Source organism: Triticum dicoccoides, chromosome 6B (assembly GCF_002162155.2).
Source record: "Triticum dicoccoides isolate Atlit2015 ecotype Zavitan chromosome 6B, WEW_v2.0, whole genome shotgun sequence".
Classification (NCBI taxonomy): Eukaryota; Viridiplantae; Streptophyta; class Magnoliopsida; order Poales; family Poaceae; genus Triticum; species Triticum dicoccoides.
The window spans coordinates 697,977,457-697,987,018 of NC_041391.1; positions in this window are offsets into that span (position 1 = coordinate 697,977,457).

The window sequence follows — 9,562 nt, forward strand, 5'->3', positions numbered from 1 at the left end:
ATACGATCAACATGAAAATGTTCACCGACGATGACTAGTCCGTCTCACGTGATGATCGGACACGGGCTAGTCGACTCGGATCGTGTAACACTTAGATGACTAAAGGGATGTCTAATCTAAGTGGGAGTTCATAATTTGATTAGAACTTTATTATCATGAACATAGTCTAAAACCTTTGCAAATATGTCTTGTAGATCAATGGCCAACGCTAATGTCAACATGAACTTCAACGCGTTCCTAGAGAAAACCAAGCTGAAAGATGATGGCAGCAACTATACGGACTGGGTCCGGAACCTGAGGATCATCCTCATAGCTGCCAGGAAACAATATGTCCTAGAAGGACCGCTAGGTGACGCTCCCGTCCCAGAGAACCAAGACATTATGAATGCTTGGCAGTCTCGTGCTGATGATTACTCCCTCGTTCAGTGCGGCATGCTTTACAGCTTAGAACCGGGGCTCCAAAAGCGTTTTGAGCACCACGGAGCATATGAGATGTTCGAAGAGCTGAAACTAGTTTTTCAAGCTCATGCCCGGGTCGAGAGATATGATGTCTCCGACAAGTTCTACAGTTGTAAGATGGAGGAAAACAGTTCTGTCAGTGAGCGCATCCTGAAGATGTCTGGGTTGCACAACCGTATGACCCAGCTGAACATTAACCTCCCAGATGAGGCGGTCATTGACAGAATCCTCCAGTCGCTCCCACCAAGCTACAAGAGCTTTGTAATGAACTACAACATGCAGGGGATGGAAAAGACCATTCCTGAAGTGTTCTCGATGCTGAAGTCAGCAGAGGCTGAAATCAAGAAAGAACATCAAGTGTTGATGGTCAATAAGACCACTAAGTTCAAGAAGGGCAAGGGTAAGAAGAACTTCAAGAAGGACGACAAAGATGTTGCCGCGCCTGGTAAGCCAGTTACCGGGAAGAAGTCAAAGAATGGACCCAAGCCTGAGACTGAGTGCTTTTATTGCAAGGGGAAGGGTCACTGGAAGCGGAACTGTCCCAAATACTTAGCGGATAAGAAGGCCGGCAACACCAAAGGTATATTTGATATACATGTGATTGATGTGTACCTTACCAGTACTCGTAGTAACTCCTGGGTATTTGATACCGGTGCCATTGCTCATATTTGTAACTCACAGCAGGAGCTGCGGAATAAACGGAGACTGGCGAAGGACGAGGTGACGATGCGCGTCGGGAATGGTTCCAGAGTCGATGTGATTGCCGTCGGCACGCTGCCTCTACATTTACCTACGGGATTAGTTTTGAACCTTAATAATTGTTATTTAGTGCCAAGTTTGAGCATGAACATTGTATCTGGATCTCGTTTAATACGAGATGGCTACTCATTTAAGTCTGAGAATAATGGTTGTTCGATTTATATGAGAGATATGTTTTATGGTCATGCTCCGATGGTCAATGGTTTATTCTTAATGAATCTCGAGCGTAATATTACACATGTTCATAGTGTAGATGCCAAAAGATTTAAAGTTGATAACGATAGTCCCACATACTTGTGGCACTGCCGCCTTGGTCACATTGGTGTCAAGCGCATGAAGAAGCTCCATGCTGATGGACTTTTAGAGTCTCTTGATTATGAATCGTTTGACACGTGCGAACCATGCCTCTTAGGCAAAATGACCAAGACTCCGTTCTCCGGAACAATGGAGCGAGCAACCAACTTGTTGGAAATCATACATACCGATGTGTGCGGTCCAATGAGCGTTGAGGCTCGCGGAGGATATCGTTATGTTCTCACCCTCACAGATGACTTGAGTAGATATGGGTATGTCTACTTAATGAAACACAAGTCTGAGACCTTTGAAAAGTTCAAGGAATTTCAGAATGAGGTGGAGAATCAACGTGACCGAAAGATAAAATTCTTACGATCAGATCGTGGAGGAGAATACTTAAGTCATGAATTTGGTACACACTTAAAGAAATGTGGAATCGTTTCACAGCTCACGCCGCCTGGAACACCTCAGCGAAACGGTGTGTCCGAACGTCGTAATCGCACTCTATTGGATATGGTGCGGTCTATGATGTCTCTTACCGATTTACCGCTATCATTTTGGGGATACGCTCTAGAGACAGCTACATTCACTTTAAATAGGGCACCGTCTAAATCTGTTGAGACGACACCGTATGAATTATGGTTTGGAAAGAAACCTAAGCTGTCGTTTCTAAAAGTTTGGGGATGCGAAGCTTATGTCAAGAAACTTCAACCTGAAAAGCTCGAACCCAAGTCGGAAAAATGCGTATTCATAGGATACCCTAAGGAAACTATAGGGTATACCTTCTACTTAAGATCCGAAGGCAAGGTCTTTGTTGCCAAGAACGGATGCTTTCTGGAAAAAGAGTTTCTCTCGAAAGAAGTAAGTGGGAGGAAAGTAGAACTTGATGAAGTACTACCTCTTGAGCGGGATAGTGACGCAGCACAGGAAACCATTCCTGTGATGCCCACACCAACTGAAGAGGAAAACCATGATAATGATCAAGGTACTTCGGATCAAGTTACTACTGAACTTCGTAGGTCCACAAGGACACGTTCCACACCAGAGTGGTACGGCAACCCTGTCCTGGAAATCATGTTGTTAGACAACAATGAACCTTCGAACTATGAAGAAGCAATGACGGGCCCGGATTCCAACAAATGGCTTGAAGCCATGAAATCCGAGATAGAATCCATGTATGAAAACAAAGTATGGACTTTGACAGACTTGCCCGATGATCGGCGAGCGATAGAAAACAAATGGATCTTTAAGAAGAAGACGGACGCGGATGGTAATGTTACCATCTATAAAGCTCGACTTGTCGCTAAGGGTTATCGACAGGTTCAAGGGATTGACTACGACGAGACATTCTCTCCCGTAGCGAAGCTAAAGTCCGTCCGAATCATGTTAGCAATTGCCGCATACTATGATTATGAGATATGGCAGATGGACGTCAAAACAGCATTCCTTAACGGGCATCTTAAGGAAGAACTGTATATGATGCAGCCGGAAGGTTTTGTCGATCCTCAGAACGCTAACAAAGTATGCAAGCTCCAGCGATCCATTTATGGACTGGTGCAAGCATCTCGGAGTTGGAACATTCGCTTTGATGAGATGATCAAAGCATTTGGGTTTATGCAGACTTATGGAGAAGCCTGCGTTTACAAGAAAGTGAGTGGGAGCTCTGTAGCATTTCTCATATTATATGTAGATGACATACTCCTGATGGGAAATAATATAGAATTTCTGGACAGCATTAAGGCCTACTTGAATAAGTGTTTTTCAATGAAGGACCTTGGAGAAGCTGCTTATATATTAGGCATCAAGATCTATAGAGATAGATCGAGACGCCTCATAGGTCTTTCACAAAGTACATACCTTGATAAGATTTTGAAGAGATTCAGAATGGATCAGTCCAAGAAGGGGTTCTTGCCTATGTTACAAGGTATGAGACTAAGCTCAGCTCAGTCACCAACCACGGCAAGAGATAAAGAAGAGATGAGTGTCATCCCCTATGCTTCAGCCATAGGATCTATTATGTATGCCATGCTGTGTACCAGATACCAAAGTAATCCCGGCAAGGAACACTGGACAGCGGTCAAGAATATCCTGAAGTACCTGAAAAGGACAAAGGACATGTTTCTCGTTTATGGAGGAGACGAAGAGCTCGTCGTAAAGGGTTACGTCGACGCTAGCTTCGACTCAGATCCGAATGACTCTAAGTCACAAACCGGATACGTGTATATGTTGAATAGTGGAGCAGTAAGCTGGTGCAGCTGCAAGCAGAGAGTCGTGGCGGGATCTACGTGTGAAGCGGAGTACATGGCAGCCTCGGAGGCAGCACATGAAGCGATTTGGGTGAAGGAGTTCATCACCGACCTAGGAGTCATACCCAATGCGTCGGGGCCGATCAAACTCTTCTGTGACAACACTGGAGCTATTGCCCTCGCAAAGGAGCCCAGGTTTCACAAGAAGACCAGGCACATCAAGCGTCGTTTCAACTCCATCCGTGAAAATGTTCAAGATGGAGACATAGAGATTTGCAAAGTGCACACGGATCTGAATGTCGCAGATCCGCTGACTAAACCTCTCTCGCGTGCAAAACATGATCAACACCAGAACTCTATGGGTGTTCGATTCATCACAATGTAACTAGATTAGTGACTCTAGTGCAAGTGGGAGACTGTTGGAAATATGCCCTAGAGGCAATACTAAAAGTATTATTATATTTCATTGTTCATGATAATTGTCTTGTATTCATGCTATAACTGTATTATCCGGAAATCGTAATACACGTGTGAATACTTAGACCACACTATGTCCCTGGTAAGCCTCTAGTTGACCAGCTCGTTGTGATCAACAGATAGTCATGGTTTCCTGACTATGGACATTGGATGTAGTTGATAACGGGATCACATCATTAGGAGAATGATGTGATGGACAAGACCCAATCCTAAGCATAGCATAAAAGATCGTGTAGTTCGTTTTGCTAGAGCTTTGCAAGTGTCAAGTATCTCTTCCTTCGACCATGAGATCGTGTAACTCCCGGATACCGTAAGAATGCCTTGGGTGTACCAAACGTCACAACGTAACTGGGTGACTATAAAGGTACATTACAGGTATCTCCGAAAGTAGCTGTTGGGTTGACACGGATCGAGACTGGGATTTGTCACTCCGTATGACGGAGAGGTATCTCTGGGCCCACTCGGTAATGCATCATCATAATGAGCTCAATGTGACCAAGGTGTTGGACACGGGATCATGCATTACGGTACGAGTAAAGTGACTTGCCGGTAACGAGACTGAACAAGGTATTGGGATACCGACGATCGAGTCTCGGGCAAGTAACGTACCGATTGACAAAGGGAATTGCATACAGGGTTTGATCGAATCCTCGACATTGTGGTTCATCCGATGACAACATCGAGGAGCATGTGGGAGCCATCATGGGTATCCAGATCCCGCTGATGGTTATTGACTGAGAGCGTCTCGGTCATGTCTGCATGTCTCCCGAACCCGTAGGGTCTACACACTTAAGGTTCAGTCACGCTAGGGTTGTAGGGATATGTATATGCAGTAACCCGAATGTTGTTCGGAGTCCCGGATGAGATCCCGGACGTCACGAGGAGTTCCGGAATGGTCCGGAGGTAAAGATTTATATATGGGAAGTCCTGTTTCGGGCATCGGGACAAGTTTCGGGGTTATCGGTATTGTACCGGGACCACCGGAAGGGTCCCGGGGGTCCACCGGGTGGGTCCACCTGTCCCGGGGGGCCACATGGGCTGTAGGGGGTGCGCCTTGGCCTACATGGGCCAAGGGCACCAGCCCCACATAGGCCCATGCGCCTAGGGTTTAAGGGGGGCAAGAGTCCTAGGAGGGTAAGGCACCTCCTAGGTGCCTTGGGGGGAGGGAAAACCCCCCTTGGCCGCCGCACCCCCTAGGAGATTGGATCTCCTAGGGCCGGCCACCCCCCCTTGGCACCCCTATATATAGTGGGGGGAGAGGAGGGACTTCATACCTTGTGCCCTGGCCTTTGGTTGCCTCCTTCTCCCTCCCCAACACCTCCTCCAACTCCATAGCGCTTAGCGAAGCTCTGCTGGAGTACTGCAGCTCCACCAACACCACGCCGTCGTGCTGCTGCTGGTGCCATCTCCCTCAACCTCTCCTCCCTTCCTTGCTGGATCAAGAAGGAGGAGACGTGGCTGTTCCGTACGTGTGTTGAACGCGGAGGTGCCGTCCGTTCGGCGCAGGTCATCGGTGATTTGGATCACGTCGAGTACGACTACATCATCACCCTACAAGCTTGCGCACGCGATCTACAAGTGGTATGTAGATGCAAACTCTCTCCCTAGACTCGTTGCTTAGATGAACTCATAGATGGATCTTGGTGAAACCGTAGGAAAAATTTTAATTTTCTGCAACGTTCCCCAACAGGAACAACAGTAGTCGTCGCGGTACCATGTGCTGGGGCGGAACACGCCGGCGCAAGCGCGGGTGATGATCCGGGGAGCAACCTCTGTAGTGGAAGAAGGGGGCGGCACGGGCACGCCTGAGTTTGAATCAGGGCCGCGCGATGTAGATCCGACGTCGTCGCTTGAAGGAAGCGGGCGCGCGCCACTTGACGGAGGGCTGGAGCCGCTGGATGGTGTTGAGGCAGATCCGACGGCGTCACTTGAAAGGCGCAGGCGCGCGCCAGATGACGAGGCGCCGGGGCCGCTGGATGGGGATCCAGCGGTAGAGCTTGAATTCCCGGAAGGCACGCGCGAGCTGCCCCTGGAGCTGCAAGGCCCAACAGGAGCCAGCGAGACAGTGCCTCTGGAGTGGCACGGGAACGAGACGCGGGGGCGGCGGAGCGCTGGCGGCAGGCGAGCAGGGAGGCAGTGGCGCTGCGGCGAAGGGAAACGAGTTTTCATCGAAGCGTACATGACGAGAAGTAATAACGCGATGAGTGGCGGGATCGTAGCAACGATAACCATGGTGGTCAGGGGGTAACCCAAGAACACGCAGGCGACAGACCGGTGATCGAGCTTGTGCCGAGAGGTGGACGAGGTGTTGGGGTAGTAGAGACAACCAAACACCCGGAGAATGGAGTAGTACGGGGAGCGCCCAGGAGCAGCTGGAAGAGCAGAGAGCGCACACTATCGTTGAGAGTGCACAACACCCGCTCGGCCTTGCCATTTTGTTGGCTCGTGTATGGACATGAAAGACGGAAAGTGGTGCCGTGTGTGGAGAGGAGCGAGCGAACAGCAGCGCTGTCGAACTCCTTGCCATTGTCTGTCTGAAAGGCGAGGATGGGGCGCTCAAACTGGGTCTGAACATAGGCGTAGAATTCAGTAAGGACAGAAATAACATCGGATTTGTGACGCAAGGGGAATGTCCAAACATAATGAGTGCAACTGTTGAGTACAACCAGATAGTACAGAAACCCAAACAAACCAGCCACAGGCGATGTCCAAACATCTAAATGCAACAACTGAAAGGGGAAATAGCTACGACTACGCGGAGTGGCGAATGGCAGACGAGCGTGCTTGCCCAGCCGGCAGGCGTGGAATGTGTGGACATCGGAGGGCGCACAACTGAAAGTTAACTGAAGCAGCAAGGGCGAAGAGTGTCATCCCCAGGGTGGCCAAGACGCTGGTGCCACAGCTCCACGGTGGCGACGCCGGCGAACGGACGCGAGGGAGGGAGCACGCGGCATTGCGTCACATGGTACAGGTCACCGGTCGAGTCACAACGCATGATCACCTGGCGGGCGTGGATGTCCTTGACAGAAAAGCCAAATTTATCAAATTCGACGGAAACAGGATTGTCATGAGTCAGTTGACGAACGGAGAGAAGGTTGGTCAATAGAGATGGTGAAACTAGAACATTGCGAAGAACTAGAGAGGAGTTGGTTGCGATCAGAGAACCGTGCCCAGTGTGCGTGAGCGGCAAGTGATCACCATTACCAACCACGATCTGGGTGGGAGAGGAGTGTGGGACAAGAGAATGGAGGTTACCAGGATTGTTTGTCATGTGGGACGCCGCGCCGAGTCGAGGTACCAGTCCGACGTGCTTCCGGCAGTGGGAGAGGAGGTGGACGCGGCCTGCAGAGCCGTGCTCAGAGCCCCCATGTCCCAGGGTTGTGGAGGCGGGGGCGCGGTGCTGGAGCTGGCGCTGGGGTCGCCGTAGTGGAAGCCGGGGGGCGGCCCGTAGATGTCGTAGCCAGACGACGGTGGGGGCACGCTTGGGGCGGCGAAGTAGGCATGCTGATGAGGCGTGCCAGGGCGAAGGCCGAGGACGCCGGCGCCGGGCGTACGCCAGGCCATGGGCCAAGCTTGCACCAGTCCGGTCCAGGAGTTGGCACCGGGCGCCTGGCCAGGGAGGGCAGGCGGACGAGCGGGCGGCAGGGCGGACAAAGAAGATGCGCCCAGAGTGCCACGACCGCGACGCCTGCCACGACCACGGCCATGCCCCGAGTCAGGGGGCAAGGTGGTTGGCGAAGCCGCAGGAGTTGATGCAGGCGCAGTGGGTGGCGCCGGAGCACGCCCGGCCATCATGGTGTGCGCGTGCTGGAGACGAGCCGTCTGCTCCGCGCGGTGTTCCTCCAGCAGCAGGAAAGAACGAGCCTGCAGGAAGGAGGGCATGGGCACGCACAAGGTGAGGTGCGGAATGGCACTGTGGTACTGGCGGCCGAGGCCACGGATCATGTTGAAGAGCTGCTGGGCCTCGGAGACGTGCTTGCCGAGGTCGCGAAGCTAATCGGCGAACGCCTTCAGGCGAGTGCAGTACTGCATGATCGTGAGATCGCCCTGGACGAGGGCGTGGTACTCGGCGTCGACGTACACACCACGAGATAGTTGGTTGTCGTGGAAGATCACCTCGATGGCCGCCCAAAGAACGGCGGCGGTGTCCTCGGGCTGCATGACCGCATCGAGCAGCTCCGGCGAGATGGTGGCGTAGAGCCAGTGAACGATGCAGTGTTCGATCATCACCCACTCGGGGTCACGACTAGCCGGGGCAGTAGGGGCGTTGAGGTGGTCGCGGACGCCGAACATGCCGACGATGGTGTGGAAGAAGCGCCGTCACTGTGCATAGTTGCCGGCATGAAGGTCGAGGATGATAGGAACATGATGGCGGATGTCGATGGTTTGAAGGACAGACGCGGGGAAGGCACGGAGCGGCTAGAGGAGGGCGCTTTGGAGAAGGCCAGCGGCTGCGCAATCGCCGTCGTCGAAGGAGGTGGGAGAAGGGATGGGGTTGCCGTCCATGGCAGCGGAAGAGGGAGGGAGATCAGGTGCGAAGGGGTTGGTTTCCTCAGTATTTGGTACCATGTTTCAGGAGAAGAGATCGAACGCATCGATTCTATTGTACTTGGGCATAGATATAGTTTACAGGGAGAGGCACGCAGCCACGATCGAGGTCGTGGGGTGGCCATGATCAGAGGAGGTGGGCGACTGTGCTTACCGGGAAAACTGCACACACACTCTCCTATCTACGGTACAATTACATCGTACAAATACAGTATGCTAACACTACAGTTATACTGCATTAGTAATGTTAATCAATCACAAACCTTGTTAGCAATGTAGGCGGCCCAGAACCGAGGCATGGCACGTTGGTTGGGGTTGGTGGGTAAGACGGAGGGTCCTATTCCATGGTAGACCTTGTCGATGTACTCCAAGATGGTGAGCGCTAGGAGATGATGGCGCATACAAAAATATTAGAGAGGGAAAAACCGTGGACGTGGCTGGGTTATCCGGTGCACCTAGATTGTGGTGCTACCGGTGCATTGGATGTTCGGAAGTCAAACTAACAATATTAAATAAGATTTTGTGAGGCCTTAGCACGATGACCTTTTGACTGTCTACTACAAAAAGGTTTTCCATCTCGGGTAAGGGAGGGGTGATGATGGCAGTGTGCCTTCGGCTCACTCCCGTGCTTGTAGTCGTCGCTAGGTAGTCTATGGGCCAGGATGAAATTTTTGTTACTTCTGGTGTCTTTGTACCGCCATGACTATTGATGAATGAATCGGAAGTTTTTCCCGCAAAAAAAGCTTGGTTGATGTGTACGAACGAAATATCATGTGTGT